Consider the following 19,015-nt stretch of genomic DNA (forward strand, 5'->3'; position numbering starts at 1 on the left):
TAGATTGGGGATGTGACGAGGTGCATCTGCAGGATACATTGCAATGCATGGGCAGCTACTTGATCTGTTATAAGTGTGAGTAATCTCATTTGAATATATTACCATCCATTCAATAGATTTGTACTCACTTTATTGTTCGGCATAGTTAAATTGTCCGTGTCAGAAATGCATATGATTTTATTTTGTATACTCACCGTAGATGCCACCACACAATTACAACTTATAATAACCGGTTCTTTTAGAATTAAATGGAAGTACATACTGATTTCAGCTTCTATGTAAATGTTTGATAGATTCCCATTCAATCTGAATCACAAGAAATGGAGAGTTCACCGAGAGTCCGTGGAAGAAATCTACATGCCATCATGAGGAAAGAGGGAACAACCTGGTATGCGATACCGAAGAGTGCAGAATGTATTCTAGTTTCTTTAAACAGGTCTTTTTTTGGACCAATTTATGTTGCATACTGAAACTGTGTTCTATACTCCCTCCGTCTCAGTTTACAAGTCCTACGCGTATACCTAGGTTGCCAATTTGATCACCCTAATATAAACTATATAACACAAAAATTATATCTTTTGAAAATAGAAAATCTAAAGTTTATATTGGTATATTTTTTGTAACATATTATTCATATTAGGTTGGTCAAATTGACGACCTAGGGGTACGCGCACGCCTTGTAAACTGACAGAGAGGTAGTACTATAATCATGTTGTTCTAAGAAGTATCAAGCTGCAATTAAGTTGTCGACTGACTTGATATGTGTAACAGTGGGGGTTTGGAGGATTAATTAGTATATTTAAGCCCAATGATTCAATGTGTTCAACAATGGGATTTTGGAGGATTAATTAGTAGATTTAATGTTCATCGTTTACTACCTATAGATACTGAATGGATGAAACAATATATTATTATTTTATGAGGCAATGTGACCACCATGGTGTGCAATTTACCTAAAATACATCCTAAGTGATATTTTTCTCGGACGTGCGTTGCACGTGCCAGCTTACTAGTCGTCTCCAACGAGAACCCTGGCCTTCTCACCTCCGCCATGTGGGCCAAGAGCATGCATGCTATACGGTGCCTGCGTTCTAGCGTCCTCATGGCACAACCACGTCGATAGCACGCGTTCGATGCCACCGTGTTGATCTGAGGCTGCGTTGTTGGCCGCATGCACTCCAATGGCCTCGCTTGCCCGCGGTCCCATCACCAACAGCCTCCGCTACCTCGCCGCCGTGCTCACGTCGTTGTAAACATCTTCCATGCATACGCCGGCGTGTTTGCTGCCACGGTGCTGGTCCGAGGGCTCTCTCTCTCTTGACGACGCAGGGACGATTGTTCTGTGTGCTTACACAGAGGACAGAGACCGCACTTAGGCCATCCTTGGCGCTTAAGTCTATCCGCAGTCCAAATTATGTTGTTGTATGCTCCGTGGTCCAACTTATACAAGTTTTTTTTTTTGCCTAGGAGTAGCTTGTGATGCTCCATGCATACTCTCATTGTCAGTGCTCTCGATGATGTATGCTCCCTTGTTAGTCGACCCGTTTGCAGCCGCCGATTATTCGCCGACACTTGCCCTTCGCATGAGGAAGCAGATTCCCTGAACATGAAGGTGTGTTATAAAGGCATTTTCAAATCTTCAAAAATTGTTCATTTTTTCTTTAAAATGTTCGGAATTTCAAATATTTGTTTGTGGACTAAAACAATAGAGTTTTAAAAATTGTTCATTTTTTCAAAAATAATTCTAAATCTTTGAAACGTATTCAGATTTGAAGTTTTTGTTTGACTATTTCGGAAAATGTTGCTATTTTCAAAACCACAAATTTAGAAAATGTTCGCAAATTTGAACAAATGATCTTGTATTCAAATTGTGTTCGGAATTTCAAAATTGTTCAAGTTTTCAATTGTTATTCACATATCCAAAAATAAATTGTGTTTTTGAATTTAGGTTGTTGTTTTAAAAAATGTTCCTTATATCAAATTATGGTCAAAAATTGAGACAATGTTCCTATTTTTCCAAAAAAGGTTCAAAGACTAAAAAATGTTCATATTTCAAAATTTGAAAAAAATATTCCTGTTTTATCTAAAATTGATCAAAGATTACAAAATGTTCAAGTTTACAAAAAGTATTTGACTTTTTAAAAAAATATTTACCTTTTAAAAAACTAGTTGAGTTGTTAAAAAATTATTCACAATTCTGAAAAATGCTCGTGTTTCCAAAAATATTCACTTTGTTCCAATATAAAAGTTTCATTTTGAAGTTTCGAAAAATGTCTCAGATCTTTCACTTTTGATTGTTTTTAATTGTTTATGCTGCCTATTAGCCGCCAAACCTCATAAGGTCAAGTGCCTAGTCACCCACGTGCGCTGACAAGCAGGAGGTTGTGTTTGAGATTTTTCATTGTGCGGACTACAATTGGTCCGACCCAGTCAGAGGGGTGCCCTGCATGAAAAAGCGCTACTTATCGCAGCAAGCGGCATATAGGACCTCCCGACAAGACCTCTTGTGTGTGAAAAATAGACGAGGGGTTGCACCGATTGGAATGCAGTGGTCTAGCCCACTCTGGCGATGTTGGTACCTTAGACGGTGATATATATTGTACTTCCTCTGTGCTATTAGTATAAAAAACTCTCTTATATTATGGGACAGAAGGAGTATATTTTTGGTTTTTCTCTTCGGTTTTCCAGTTGGTTTTCTCCAGTAAACCAGCTGTTGGACTTTTTACATTGTTAAATATATAAAAAATGTTTGGACTATGTTTAGTGTATAACAAAGAAATTTTACCACATACTAAAAAGGTGTCAATGTATATTGAATAATATTTATTTTGTATGAGAAAAGTTTCATGATGGCAATTTTATTCTATAGAAACATATTTAAAAAGTGGAAAGGAAAATTGCATGAAAAAAAGCCAAAAGAAACTGTAGAAAATATCAACTAAACCTATAATAAAAAACAAATTGTTTTAAATATAATCAAATAAAAAATGAGAGAAACCAAAACAGAATAGGGAAGGGAAACCCCAAAAAGGAAAATCAACACAAAAATCGAAAAGAAATGCTGCAGGAGCGCATCGAAGGAAAAAGCGGGAACGGCCCGACTACGCTGGCCCAATTTGTCTCGTTGTGCCTAGTCGATGGCAGCCCATAGGACTCGCACGAAGGCCGAAGCCACGACAAGCTGGACTAGATTCTAATCGAGTTAATTGCAAGGAACTACCCCACTTCGATACGTCGTGACGAATCAGTATCACAACTCACTTTTTTTTGCACTCGTGAGCATGCTTAGGCTTTCAGTTTTGCAACACTTAGGCTTTGAGTTGGTACTGAACTGCAAAAAAATGACTAATGATACTTATTCGTCACCTTCCAATTAACTCATTCTAAACGGGGCCTTTACTGCCTCGCCTGGCCGGCTGGCCCTCGTGGTCGGCGGCGACAGTGGGCACGGCGGTGCCCGCACGTCCTCATCCGGCAGCGCACGAACACTCCACGGTTTTCGGGAACACCGTGTACACGCCAGAAAATCCCAGAAATTTTGGTTGAGTCCTAACGTGTAGCTTTGGCCTAGTTAATTTACTTCTGTCAGATACTCAGTAAAGTTTAATGGTAAGTTACTGGAATCATTTCCCCCCTCGAGGGGGCTGCGACAAGGTGACCCTCTGTCCCCCTTTCTGTTCTTATTTGTGGCTGATGCCCTTTCTGCCTTGATCAGTAAATCTATGAGGGAAGAGGGTTTGCAAGGGGTGAAAATTTGTCGTGGGGCTCCTGAGATTTCTCATCTTCTTTTCGCGGATGATTCGCTGTTATTTTTCCAAGCAACCGAGCAGCAAGTGGCACTGGTTAAAGATTTGTTGAACACCTTCGCGACGGCCACGAGCCAGTTGATAAACCCCTCGAAGTGTTCCATTCTTTTTTCAGACAATTGCTTGCCAACTGTTGTGGCAAATATTAAGAGTGTGTTGGAGATTACTCAGGAAGTTTTTGAGCCTAGATACCTAGGTCTCCCAGTGCCGGAAGGAAGGATGCACAAAGGCAAGTTTGAAACAGTTCAAGAACGCCTAAGGAAGAGACTAATTGATTGGGGTGAGAAATATATGTCATCAGGTAACAAAGAAATCTTAATTAAATCTGTGGCTCAAGCTATTCCTGCTTATGTTATGAGTGTGTTCAAGCTTCCAGCCTCGGTTTGTGATGAGCTTACATGTATGATGCGCCAATATTGGTGGGGAGTGGAGAATGGGAAGAAGAAAATGGCATGGAGGAGTTGGGACAAAATGATACTCCCTAAATCTATGGGGGGCATGGGCTTCAGGGATATGAGAGCATTCAACCAAGCGCTACTGGCTAAGCAAGCTTGGAGGCTTCTCGACTCCCCAGACAGCCTATGTGCAAGACTAATGAAGGCAAAGTATTACCCTCAAGGTCAGTTGCTAGATACAGTATTTTCAATCTCTGGTTCAACAGTGTGGAAAGGTATTTTGCATGGTTTGGAGCTGCTCAAAAAAGGTGTCATATGGCGGGTGGGGGATGGGGAGCACATCCGGACGTGGCGAGATCCTTGGATCCCACGGCCTTCTTCCTTCCGGCCGATCACCCCAAAAGGCTCCTGCCATCTCAATCGTGTTTCAGCGTTTCTGGATGCTAATGGGGCATGGAGGGCTGATCGCCTCCGTGAATATTTTTGGGAGATGGACGTTCAGCATATTCTCAAAATTCGTGCTTCTCCAAGGCAGCGTTCTGATTTCATCTCATGGTATCCAGTGAAGAGTGGTGTTTTCTCAGTAAGAAGTGCATACAAATTAGCTACATGCGATCACAACACAACATTTTCTGAAGGGGCAACAAGTGTGTTCGCGAGTGGACCCCGGTCCCTATGGAACTGCGTATGGCAATCATCGGTCCCGCAGAAGATGAAGATCACTGCATGGCAAGTTATAACGGGTGCTTTACCCATGCCGAAGTGTAAGGTGTTACGTCACATACCCACAACATCCACTTGTCGGCTATGTGGACTAGAGGAGGAAGGCACCTTCCATGCCCTGGTAGCATGCAATCATGCGAGAGGGATTTGGTTGCAGATGCGAGACAGATGGCCACTCCCTCCGGACGAGTTTCTTCTTGATAACGGAAGGGAATGGCTTATGCACCTTTTGTGTAGAAGCTCTAATGATGTACGGGACATGATCATCATGTTAGTTTGGCGCATTTGGCAGCTAAGGAATGACCAGACTCATGGCAACGAGGCTCCGCCTGTTTCAGCTACGGTGGACTTCCTAGAGAGTTATTACAAATCCATCAAGCTTGTTGGTCGTTATTCGGTGGACGAAATTCTGAAAGGAAAAATGGCATCTTCGGCAATTCCAACAGCTCTTCGTGAGAAGGAAAATATACCACTAACTTGGCCGACGCCGGGTCCGGGTTATGTTGCCCTAACTGTCGATGGATCTTTCCAGGTAGCAGATAGCTCGGCGGCTGCGGTCGTGGTTCTAACTCTGACAGTGATGTAGGGGGTAAGTATGGAGAGGCGAGGTCTTAGCTATGGAGAGGTTGTAAGAACGCAAGGTTTACGAGTTCAGGCCCTTCTCGGAAGAAGTAAAAGCCCTACGTCTCGGAACCCGGAGGCGGTCGACTGGATTATGTGTGTATGAGTTACAGAGGTGCGAACCCTTGTCTCGGAGAAGGGGGGTGGCTTATATAGAGTGCGCCAGGACCCCGGCCAGCCCACATTACGAAGGGTTCAATGTACATTAAGGTAGGGCGTTACTGATAACGCTAGTAATAAAGTGCTATGATGACCATAAAAGCTACTTAATGACCGACCGTTAGCGTGCGGAGTGACTTTAGGTCTCCTGGCCGTCGAGTGGTTGGATCTTGGTCGAGTAATTGCTTCTTGGTCGAATGTCTTCGAGTCTGTCGAGTGGAACACCTCCAAGTCGATTGAAAGGTGATTTATTCTAGAGGTGTCCTTGGGTAGGGCAGTTAGGACAGGTCCGTGACCCTACCCTAGGTACATAGCTTCAACATTAGCCCCCGAATGGATCGAGGTTTGAGTGGGGAAGGAGTTGAGGACTTCTCTGACTCGTTTTCTATGCCGTGAGCATATCTTGTTTCGGATCAACGGACCTGAGTGATGACAGCAACTCCCTTTTCAGTCGCCTTGATCCATTCTTAATTCTTCACCGAGTGAGTTTCTTTACTTGTAAGGCTCTGAGTGACGGTGCGGAGGAGATCTTTGGTCTGACAAGTTATTTGCTGCCCGCGGATTTAGTGGGATCCGAATTTTGGGAAGCGCGCGGGACGGGGGAGGCCACAGTAATCGGACGAGATAGAGCGGAGCCACCTCGATCCCCGTGCCACCTTTTTCGCCACATATCGCTCGTGCAGTCATTACGGGTTTTGACAGAGCCATCTGGGCCTACCTGTCAGCCACTCGGAAGCGGCCTCATATAAGGCGTTGGACCGGAGTCTCCCGAACAGTGCGCCCCATTATCTCTTCTCCTCCTCACGCCTCTTCTCTGCGCTCGCTCTCGCTCCAGCGCCACCGCGCCACACGCGTCTCGTCGGCGACAATGGTGAAGGAGAAGACAGCGGCTCTGGAGTGTGCAAAGAAGGCGACGGCGAGGTCAAAGGGGAAGGCGACGAGCCGGGGCGGATCTTCCTCGCGGACTGGCCTGTCGAAGGGTTGGATCCAGGGCGACTGGATCCACTCGAGGATCTCCCAAGAAGACCTCGACGACCTGGCCGAGGGAGGGTTGATCCCCTATGACTCGGCGCGGCTTCCGGGGAAGGAATCCGAGCCGTAACCCCGGGAGGGTGAGCGCGTTCTTCTTGCCACCCACGTCGACCGTGGGTTTTCCTTGCCTCCTCATCCTTTCTTCCGAGGGTTTCTGAACTTCTTTGGGGCTCAACTCCACCATTTTACCCCCAACTCAATTGTTTATCTTGCCGCGTTCATTTCCTTGTATGAGAACTTCTTGGGTTGTCGACCTCACTGGGGTCTTTTCAAGCATATTTTCACTTGTCGCTCCCAGACAGTAAAAAAGGCTAATCCGAGTGACGAGAGGACCCAAGTGATCCAGATGTGTGGGGGTCTTGGCATCCCGACGAGGGGGAAAAGCTCCTTTCCGGCCATGATTCTTCCCGATTCAGTTCACGGATGGCAGTCGACCTGGTTCTACTGCAAAGATCAGTCGCGTGCACCAGAGCAGGTCTGATTCTGAGTTTTTGCTTGTAATTTGAATTCACTCGCGCAGCTGTCTATATTGCATCGACTGACTTTGTTCTCCCTGCTTTCTTTCAGGCCATTACTGAAATGTATTCGATGCCCAACGGGGAGCAAGAGCAAGCTTTGGAAGGCGAGGCGAGTGGTGGCGGAAGTGGCGAGTGGACTTCTGATGGTGAAGGGGATGGTGGAAGTGACGACTCAAGTGATGGGGAAGAAGTCGAGTCGCCTCCTCGCATAGAGAGACGATCCAAGCTTGACCAAGAACGGCCGAGTGCCCGCGACAAGGCAACTGCTCAGGCTGGCCAGTCTTCAAAGCGTCCTCGGGTCTCTTCACCAACCCCGACTGAGAAGGCGCCAAAACACCCCAAAGTTGCAGAGCCGAAGACTCGGAAGGCGCTGCCAAAGATCAAGATCGATATCCCTGTCGCCTCCGCGTGAGAGTCTCTCCTTATATTCACTCGACGCTCCGTGTTGTTTGTTTTTCTTGTTTTAACTGGACGAACTTTGGAATTGTTAGCGCTACCACTTCCGGGACCTCAGCTTACAGGGATGATGATGAGGTGATGGAGGATGCGGTCACTTCTAATCCAGGTATGATTTCGGCCATACTATCTTTCTTTGGTCGATTCAACTACATCGTGCATCATTGGGTGACGTGATTTTGGCAATTTGAACTTTGCACAGCTCCCAACATTATTGACCTCCCTGATGATGATGAAGAGCCCGAGAGGTCTTTGACGAGGAAGAGTAGGCGAGCTCCTGCAAGTGAGGCGCTACAGTCGACGCCGAGGGCGGAACCAGTCGTTCAGGACACTGGTGACGTCAATCGGGGTTCTGTTACCTTCGCGGAGCCCCTGTCGAGTGCCTTGCCTTCTTCTTCGACTGCTCAGGCCCCTGTCGACCCGCCTTCAGTTTTTGCGACCCATCATGTCCCAGAGGACGAGGTGAATGCTGCTAGGGAAGCCATACGCCAGGCGGGCATTATGATGGAGAAGATGAAGATGGTGCGGGACGCCAGCCAAGCCGCCTATGATGCCAGCTCGGCTCTCCAGAGAAACATTCAGGTTAGTCGGCTATCTGAAGATTCTTTCCAAAAATCTTTGCGTCTGTACACCCACTGGGTGCGTCTTTGTATTTTGCCGAATGTATAAACCAAACTGGTAGTTTGTCTCTTCCACTCGACTTCGACGGGCCGGTCGAGTGGGATCAGAACCGGTGGGGGCACGCTAAGTGCACCCACTGGGTGTAGTCCCCGAGACTATGGTGGACTGCTGGCAGTCGACTGTAGTCTGAGTTCTACTTTCTTTCTCTCTCTTTTTTTTGAACTCAACTTCGGCGGGCCGGTCGAGTGGGATCGGAACCGGTGGGGGCATGCTAAGTGCACCCACTGGGTGTAGTCCCCGAGACTATGGTGGACTGCTGGCAGTCGACCGTAGTCTTAGTATTTATTACCTTTGTTGTTTTTTTTGCTGTAACGATAACTTCTCCCCTTTGATTTCAGAAATCTTGCGATCTTGGAGCTCGCTTTGCTGACTTGGAGAAGCAGCAGATTCAACTGAACCTTGATTTGGAGCTGGCCAGGACAGAGCTGCAAAAGGTCAGAGACGGCGCCGCAGGTAAGACGATTTTGTCGACTGGTTAGTTTTTAGGCTTGAGTACCCTTCTGCTATTTCCGAATCAATCATCATTTCTTTGCAGAAAAACTGAGAGAAGCTCTGGCGAAGAAGGATCAGGACTTGGTTGCTGCCCGTAAGGAGGCTGACGACAAGACCGCTCTGGCCAAACAGAAGCTGGCTTCGGTCGACCAGTTAGAAGAAGAGAATACCAGGCTGAAGACCGCTCTGAATGAAGCCAACAGGGAGTGTACACGTTGGAAGAAGGATAACCTCAACCTGAACGAAAAGATGGAAAGCATCGCTCACAGGAGGGACGATCTGGAGAGCTACTTGAGGAGCCTCGCCAAGAAGTTGTACATCAAGCTTGAAGGTGCACATTCAGTTCCGACTGGTGTTTTTTTTGTGTCGAATCAGTGTATGAAAATTGACTTATCCTTGGATCGTGAATGCAGAGTTTTGCCAGAACTTTGAAGAGGAGACTGGGCGGATCGAACCAGGTTTGGATCCAATCAACTCTCCCGTGAAAGATGAAACTGCCATGAATCTGCTCCGACTGGAATCTCGCATCGACGGTGCCGTGGACTACTTGGCTCGACTGAAGGTCGCCATGTCACGGATCGACCCGGCACTTTGGCCAGAGGCTACGCTCCAAAACGATCTCGAGTCTCTGATGACTCGACTTAACGGAATTCCTGACCGAGTGCAGGAGTGGAAGAAGTCTTCTGCTTGGTGTGGCACTGATGTGGCTCTGTCCTTGGTTCGTGTCCACTGCAAGGAGGTGCGACAAGACAAGCTGGCAGCAATCAAGGCCGCCAACACCCAGAAGCATGACTTCCGAACCTTTATGGAGACTTTCATCGCTGCAGCCACTCAGATAGCCGACGGCGTCGACCTGGATGAGTTCGTCGAGCCTGCCAGCCCTCCTCCCGCGGAGTGAACAAACTCTTATGTCCCACCTTAAATTTGCCTCGGAATGCCGAGTGGTTTTTGTAACAGTTAAACTTTTTCAGGCTGCATGCCCGAGTACTTCGATCTGTGGTCTGGAACCTTTAGAATTTAACTGAACTTGGTTTACCGTTGAATATCTTTATGAATCTCCTGCTGAGTGAACCCATTCTTCATTCGAGACAACTTTTGCACTCGCAGCGCAGTTCTGAAGGAGAGGGAAGCAGTCGACCCATGTCTTGTATTTGTGGCGAAGCTCTCCAGGAGAAGGTGGCAGTCGACCCGCCCCTCGTCGTCCTTGAGGATTGAGATGTGTTTCGTACTTAGGCGAGTACTGGACTGCAGCTAAGCCCCCGAGTGGGAGGATCGCTCTCCACTCGGTAGGATTTTTTTTCAAACTTAGGCGAGTGCCGGACTGCAGCTAAGTCTCCTAGTGAGAGAACCTAGGCGAGTACTGGACTGTAGCTAAGCCCCCGAGTGGGAGGATTGCTCTCCACTCGGTAGGATTTTTTTTCGAACTTAGGCGAGTGCCTGACTGCAGCTAAGTCTCTAAGTGGGAGGACTTAGGCGAGTACTGGACTGCAGCTAAGCCCCCGAGTGGGAGGATTGCTCTCCACTCGGTAGGATTTTTTCAAACTTAGGCGAGTGCCTGACTGCAGCTAAGTCTCTAAGTGGGAGAACTTAGGCGAGTACTGGACTGCAGCTAAGCCCCCGAGTGGGAGAATTGCTCTCCACTCGGTAGGATTTTTTCAAACTTAGGCGAGTGCCTGACTGCAGCTAAGTCTTCTAGTGAGAGAACTTAGGCGAGTACTGGACTGCAGCTAAGCCCCCGAGTGGGAGGATTACTCTCCACTCGGTAGGATTTTTTCAAACTTAGGCGAGTACTGGACTGTAGCTAAGCCTCCGAGTGGGAGTCTGGCTCACCACTCGGTAGGATTTTTAAACACTTAGGCGAACACTGGGCTGCAGCTAAGCCTCCGAGTGGGAGTCTGGCTCACCACTCGGTAGGATTTTTAAACACTTAGGTGAGCACTGGGCTACATCTAAGCCTCCGAGTGGGAGGTTTGCTCTCCACTCGGTAGGATTTTTAAACACTTAGGCGAGCACTGGGCTGCAGCTAAGCCTCCGAGTGGGAGTCTGGCTCACCACTCGGTAAGATTTTTAAACACTTAGGCGAGCACTGGGCTGCAGCTAAGCCTCCGAGTGGGAGTCTGGCTCACCACTCGGTAGGATTTTTAAACACTTAGGCGAGCACTGGGCTGCAGCTAAGCCTCCGAGTGGGAGGTTTGCTCTCCACTCGGTAGGATTTTTAAACACTTAGGCGAGCACTGGGCTGCAGCTAAGCCCCCGAGTGGGAGTCTGGCTCACCACTCGGTAGGATTTTTAAACACTTAGGCGAGCACTGGGCTGCAGCTAAGCCTCCGAGTGGGAGTCTGGCTCGCCACTCTGTAGGATTTTTAAACACTTAGGCGAGCACTGAGCTGCAGCTAAGCCTCCAAGTGGGAGTCTGGCTCGCCACTCGGTAGGATTTTTTTACAAACTTAGGCGAAACGGATTCGCAGCTAAGCCACCCACTGGGGGATTTCACACGCAAACAAAAGCAACAACAATTATAGGAAAATTTGTAACACTCTTGTCTTTGATAAATAGACTACATAAGTTTTTCTTATTACATCTCATCCGAGTGAGAATTCAGGTGTGAAAGGGGCAGAGCAGTTCTGCATTCCAAGCTCGTGGCTCATCGATCTGGTGATCGACATTGTAAAGGTGATACGCTCCATTGTGGAGGACTCTGGTGACGATGAAGGGACCTTCCCAAGTAGGAGCGAGCTTGTATGGTTTCTGTTGATCCACTCGGAGGACCAAATCTCCTTCTTGGAAGGCTCGACTCTTCACATTTCTGGCATGGAATCGACGCAAGTCTTGCTGATAAATGGTCGATCGGATCATAGCCATTTCTCTTTCTTCTTCCAGCAGGTCGACTGCGTCTTGCCGGGCTTGTTCTGCTTCATCTTTGGTATAAAGCTCGACTCGGGGTGCATTGTGAAGTAGATCACTCGGCAGGACTGCTTCCGCTCCGTAAACCAGAAAGAACGGAGTTCTTCCAGTCGACAGATTCGGGGTAGTCCTCAATCCCCATAGAACCGACGGAAGCTCGTCGAGCCCAAGTGCTTGTTGCGTGCTTGAGATCATGCATCAGCCGAGGCTTTAGTCCTTTGAGAATCAGACCATTTGCCCTTTCTGCTTGTCCATTCGACTGGGGGTGGGCGACCGATGCGTAGTCGACTCGTGTGCCTTGAGAGGCGCAAAAAGCTCTGAACTTGTCTGAATCAAAGTTTAACCCATTGTCGGTGATGATGCTATGCGGGACTCCATATCTGAATGTTAACTCTCTGATGAAACTGATAGCAGTGCAAGCATCAAGATTCTTGATAGGCTTAGCTTCAATCCATTTAGTAAACTTGTCGACTGCCACAAGCACATGTGTGAAACCGCTCCTGCCTGTTCTCAATGGGCCAACCATGTCCAGTCCCCAAACAGCAAAGGGCCAGACAAGTGGAATGGTCTTCAGGGCTGATGCAGGCTTGTGCGATATGTTGGAGTAGAACTGGCACCCTTCACACTTGTCGACTATCTCTTTTGCCATTTCATTCGCTCTTGGCCAGTAAAATCCCGCTCGGTATGCTTTAGCCACAATGGTCCGAGAGGACGCATGATGACCACAGGTCCCCGAGTGGATATCATCAAGGATTATCTGACCTTCTTCTGGTGTTATACACTTCTGACCGACTCCAGTCGCGCTTTCTCTATACAATTGTCCCTTTATGACTGTAAAGGCCTTGGATCAACAGACGATCTGTCGAGCCTCTTCTTCGTCCTCCGGGATTTCCTTTCTCAGGATATACGCGATGTACGGTATTATCCAGTCGGGGTGATTGCCAAAACTTCCATGATTAGGTCGACCACTGCCGGAATTTCAACTTCAGTCGGATCTGTGGCACTCTTTGGCTGCGGGGCTTCATCTGTAAAAGGATCTTCTTGGACTGATGGCGAGTGGATGTGTTCCAAAAACACATTGCTGGGGATGGCTTCTCTCTTGGAGCCTATCTTTGCCAAATCATCAGCCGCTTGATTTTTCAGTCGGGGGATGTGATGAAGCTCTAACCCCTCGAATTTCTTCTCTAACTTTCTCACTGCATTGCAATAACCAGTCATAGCTGGACTTCTGACATCCCATTCTTTCATCACCTGATTAACCACCAAATCTGAGTCGCCATAGACCATGAGGCGACGGACGTCGAGTGAAATGGCCATGCGCAACCCATACAAAAGTGCTTCATATTCTGCTTCGTTATTGGAGGAATCAAAGTGAATCTGGAGAACATATCTGAGCTTATCTCCTCGGGGGAAACCAATACTACCCCAGCACCGGAACCATTCAGCATCTTAGATCCATCGAAGAACATGGTCCAGTGCTCTGAGTGAACTTGAGTCGGAAGTTGCTGTTCGATCCACTCGGCGACGAAATCTGCAATTGCTTGGGACTTGATAGCTTTCTTTGCCTCAAACTCGATATCTAGGGGAAGAAGTTCAATCGCCCATTTGGCCACTCGACCAGTTGCATCTCTGTTGTGCAAAATCTCTGATAGTGGAGCGTCGCTGACGACTGTAATGGAATGATCAGAGAAGTAATGTGCAACCTTCTTCGTGGTCATATAAATCCCATATACAAGCTTCTGGTAATGAGGATATCTTTGCTTTGAAGGAGTCAAAACTTCAGAAACATAATATACTGGGCGCTGAACTTTGAAGGCCTTTCCTTCTTCTTCCCGCTCGACCGTAAGTACTGTACTGACAACTTGTCCTGTGGCTGCAATGTAAATCAACAAAGGCTCCTTGCTGATTGGGGCAGCAAGCACCGGCTGGGTGGAGAGCAGAGCTTTGAGCTCTGTAAGCGCTGCATCAGCTTCTGGAGTCCACTCGAACTTGTCGGACTTCTTCATCAGTCGGTAAAGAGGCAATGCCTTTTCACCGAGGCGAGAGATGAATCGACTTAAAGCGGCCAAGCATCCTGTAAGCTTCTGGATGTCATGCACACGCACAGGACGTTTCATCCGGAGTATAGTACCAATTTTTTCAGGATTGGTGTCGATTCCCCGTTCGGAAACAAGAAAACCGAGTAACTTCCCACCTGGAACTCCGAACGTGCACTTTGACGGATTGAGCTTGATATCATACCTCCTAAGGTTGGCAAAGGTTTCAGCAAGGTCAGTCAGCAGGTCGGAACCCTTCCGTGACTTGACCACAATATCATCCATGTATGCTTCCATATTCCGACTGATTTGAGTGAGTAAACACTTCTGAATCATCCTCATGAATGTGGCTCCGGCATTCTTGAGGCCGAACGGCATGGTAACATAACAGAAGCACCCGAATGGAGTGATGAAAGCTGTCTTGATCTCGTCAGGCCCATACAGACAGATCTGATGGTACCCAGAATAGGCGTCTAAAAAAGACAGTCGCTCACATCCCGCAGTCGAGTCGACTATCTGGTCAATGCGGGGGAGAGGAAAATGATCTTTCGGGCAGGCCCGATTGATATGTTTAAATTCAATGCACATGCGAAGTGACTTGTCCTTCTTGGGGACCATGACAACGTTGGCGAGCCACTCGGAGTGGTAAATTTCTTGGATGAACTCCGCTGCTAAGAGCCAAGCCACCTCCTCGCCAATGGCCTTCCTCTTCTGGACGGCGGACCGTCGAAGATGTTCTTTCACATGTTTAAATTTTGGGTCGACTCGTAGACGGTGCTCAGCCAGCCCCCTGGGAACTCCAGGCATGTCAGCAGGCTTCCATGCGAAGATGTTCCAGTTCTCACGGAGGAACTGGATGAGCACTTCTTCCTATTTGGAGTCGACCGTCGTTGAGATGTGAGTCGGAGCAGCGTTTGGATCGGTCGGGTGAATGTGAACTGCCTTCGTTTCACCGGACGACTAAAAATCTGATTCTGAAGCAGGCTTCTTAGCTCGTAGCAACTCACTCGGATCTGCAGTCTTCTGATACTCTTGCAGCTCGACCACCACCATCTGAGCGTCAGCAATCTTTGAGCCTTTCTGAAAACACTCTTCTGCTTTCTTCCGATTGCCTGTAACAGTGATCACACCTTTGGGACCAGGCATCTTCAATTTGAGATACACATAACATGGTCGAGCCATGAAGCGTGCATAAGCTGGCCTGCCCAAAATAGCGTGATAAGCACTTTGGAAATCCACAACTTCGAATGTCAACTTTTCCTTGCGGTAATTCTTGGAATCACCAAAAACCACATCAAGAGCAATTTGGCCGAGTGACTCGGCTTTCTTCCCAGGAATGACTCCATGGAAACTCATGTTACTGGTGCTGAGCCTGGACATCGGAATGCCCATCCCTTTCAATGTTTCTGCATACAATATGTTCAAACCGCTGCCTCCATCCATCAGGACTTTGGTCAGTCGAGTGCCTTCGACAACTGGGTCGACCACCAGAGCTTGCCTCCCAGGGGTGGCAATGTGCGTAGGGTGATCAGACTGGTCGAATGTGATGGCAGTCTGGGACCACTTCAGATAATTGGGTGTTGCCGGAGCAACCATATTTACCTCACGGTTAATAACCTTCAGTCGACTTTTGCTCTCAACATCAACAAAAATCATCAGGGTGGAATTGACCTGGGGGTACCCATCGTCACTATCTTTCTTGTCCTCAACTTTTTTCGACTCCTTTTCCTTATCTTTGGACTGCTTGCCCTGAAACTGCTGGATCAGAAGCCGACACTGTCGAGTGGTATGCTTTGGGTAAATGAGTTTACCCTCTTCATCTTTCTTGGTGTGGATGTGACACGGTAGATCCAAAACATCATTTCCATCTTGGTCTTTAACTTTCTTGGGGTTCCAAGGTCCTTTGGGTTTTCCCTTAAATTTTCCCTGGGTTACGGCCAGGGCCTCCCCAGGAGCGGCTGGCTCGGCTTTCCGCTTCTGTTTCCGACTAGAATTTCCTCCGGTTTCCTGGGCGACTGCTTTATGCTTGCCACTCCGGAGTCGATCCTCATCTTCACCATTAGCGTATTTGGTGGCAATCTCCATCATCCGATTCAGAGACATCTCTCCGGTTCGACCGAACTTCAGATTCAATTCTCTGTACTTAACGCCTTCTTTAAAGGCACAAACTGCTTGATGATCTGGTACATTTTCAACTGTGTGATGCAATGTGATCCACCTGTGGATGTAATCCCTCAGAGTTTCATTCGGTTTCTGCACGCAAGACCGCAATTCCGTAAGGCCTGCAGGTCACTTGCATGTTCCTTCAAATGTGGTGACAAACACTCGGGAGAGATCCTCCCAAGTGTAAATGCTGCTGGGTGCTAACTGATTCAGCCACGCTCTGGCCGAGCCTTCTAACATGAGAGGCAGGTGCTTCATGGCTACCTCATCGTTCCCACCGCCAATCTGGACAGCCACTCGGTAATCTTCGAGCCAAGTATCGGGCTTGGACTCACCGGTGAACTTACTAACTCCAGTCGCCAACCTGAAGTTGGGAGGAATTACAGCAGCTCTGATGGCTCGACTGAAACACTCCGGCCCTGAAACATGTACTCTGCTACTGGTAGGCGCATCTTTGTCGTGGCCTTCTCGGTGAGCTCTATTCCTGTCAACCAAACCTTGAACGAGAATGGATCTCACATCAAAGCCTGGTTCCCTGGGGTCGACTGGAATTCTCCGCCCAACACTATGAGGGCGTCTGTCCACCTGCTGTCGAGGCACATATGATCCAATCCTCGGGGGAGGGGTTGGCACTTGACGTCGATCATCACGATCGAATCGGTGATCATACTACTCATTCCTTCTGTACTGATCACGCCGGTCTCCATGTCCCTCACGCCTCAGAGGCAATCTTGGGCTGTGAGCCGACTGGACTGTATCCGCTGCAACGGATCGACTATGGATCCTGTTCCGCGACTGAGAAACAGCGAAATTCTGGTCTCCCGCTGCCCGGAGCAACGCTCTGATTTGCAACAAGCCTCTGCCAGCCTCTGACTGGGAGGGCTGAATCGACTCTGCTATACGAGCCGTAGCCGCCAAATTCTGAATCGGAGTACGATATACCTGCGGGGGCGGAAAGAGTTGACGTCGACTGGATTCTGGAGCCCGTTGATGCGCTCGCTCGTCGAGTATTCGCTGGAGATTCTCCAGTCGAGTGCGCTCGGCCAAGTTAGCCAAGCGCGCGTCCTCCAAGGCTCGGGCCTCGGGGGTTTCTCCAATGATAGGAGTGTGGAGTGCATCCATGTTCCGGCGGCGAAGTTCCTCCCGCTGCAACGACGTGAGAGGCTCGGGGAGATACTCCTCGTGAGGACGCGACGGGTCGCCCCCATCCGCGCCTCCGTCAGCGCGGGGGAAACCGGGAGGACTATGTGGCCCATCGATCACCAGAACCTCTGCAGCTGGGTCACTGCTGTCGCATTCGGATGCGGTCTCTGCGGAGCCAGTCGACAGGTCGAACAGGCCATAGAGGGATTCGTCGGGCTCGATTGCCGCGACTTGTGGGGTGGCCGACTGGCGGGCCACCGCATGCCTCACCCACCTCTGAAGCCTCGACCGACCGGAGCGCTTGCGCCAGCGAGAAACAGGGCGGGGAGATGCCACGGGAGCCGACCGATACTGAGTCGACGGCTGCCGCAGGAGGACACCACGGATGCATGCGCGAAAGTGCGTCGCCCCACGGAAGGGGAGCGCGTCGACGTCTAGTGGAGTCTCCTGAAGCCAAGCGGAGTCGTCGGCGATGAACGTGAGCGCGCTGAGACGGATCTCGCGGCCCTCCACCAAAGCTCTGCCCGAAACCATGATCAAGGAGATCGAAAAAAATCGCAACTTCTCAAACTAGGCGCTAAGACTCCTAGCCCCACGGTGGGCGCCAACTATCGTGGTTCTAACTCTGACAGTGATGTAGGGGGGTAAGTATGGAGAGGTGAGGTCTTAGCTATGGAGAGGTTGTAAGGACGCAAGGTTTACGAGTTCAGGCCCTTCTCGGAAGAAGTAAAAGCCCTACATCTCGGAACCCGGAGGCGGTCGACTGGATTATGTGTGTATGAGTTACAGAGGTGCGAACCCTTGTCTCGAAGAAGGGGGGTGGCTTATATAGAGTGCGCCAGGACCCCGGCCAGCCCACATTACGAAGGGTTCAATGTACATTAAGGTAGGGCGTTACTGATAACGCTAGTAATAAAGTGCTATGATGATCATAAAAGCTACTTAATGACCAACCGTTAGCGTGCGGAGTGACTTTAGGTCTCCTGGCCGTCGAGTGGTTGGATCTTGGTCGAGTAATTGCTTCTTGGTCGAATGTCTTCGAGTCTGTCAAGTGGAACACCTCCAAGTCGATTGAAAGGTGATTTATTCTAGAGGTGTCCTTGGGTAGGGCAGTTAGGACAGGTCCGTGACCCTACCCTAGGTACATAGCTTCATCAGCTGCAGGAATGGTGTTGCGCGACCATCAAGGACAGATCATCTTCGCAGCTTACCGAGTCCTGTTCCACTACAACAATGCTCTGGAGGCTGAACTTCACGCGCTCATGCAGGGTATGGCCTTGGCCATCCAACATTCGGTTCTTCCAGTCGTCGTCCAGTCGGATTCTTCTGAAGCCTTGGCGAGTCTCTCAAGCGATGCTTTAACTCGCTCGGCTTACAGTCATTTCGTTCTAGAGATTAAGGAGTTGATGAGTAATAGGGAGTTTGTACCTCTGAAAATTTGTCGTTCTCAGAATAGAGTTGCCGATCGTTTGGCCAATTATAGCCGTTCCGAGTGGGCTACAGCGGTGTGGTTGCGTTTAGTTCCACCTTGTATTGAGGATTTGTGGCCTCTCGACTGTAACACTATGACATTTGAATAAAACTCCCTTTACTCCACAAAAAAAATTAGCTTTGCTGTTAGAAAGAGTCCTAATCCTAGTTATAGAGGAAAGGTCGCGTATGAGTTTGGTATAGATTCGATTTGGATGACACGGGATCGGCCGATGATTCCACTGGAATCCAGTCCGGCTGCACCCCCAGCCGTGCGATCATGCGCTATTAAAGCCGAGGGCACAACCGTGTCTCGGGGGGAGTCCAACTATTCATGGCGAGAGTTGCTAGCAGAGGTTGGGTTTGGATCTATCATCTGCGGATTCCATTGCCTTGGTTTTGTTAGATAATAACGA

Source organism: Triticum dicoccoides, chromosome 2A (assembly GCF_002162155.2).
Source record: "Triticum dicoccoides isolate Atlit2015 ecotype Zavitan chromosome 2A, WEW_v2.0, whole genome shotgun sequence".
NCBI classification, from domain to species: domain Eukaryota; kingdom Viridiplantae; phylum Streptophyta; class Magnoliopsida; order Poales; family Poaceae; genus Triticum; species Triticum dicoccoides.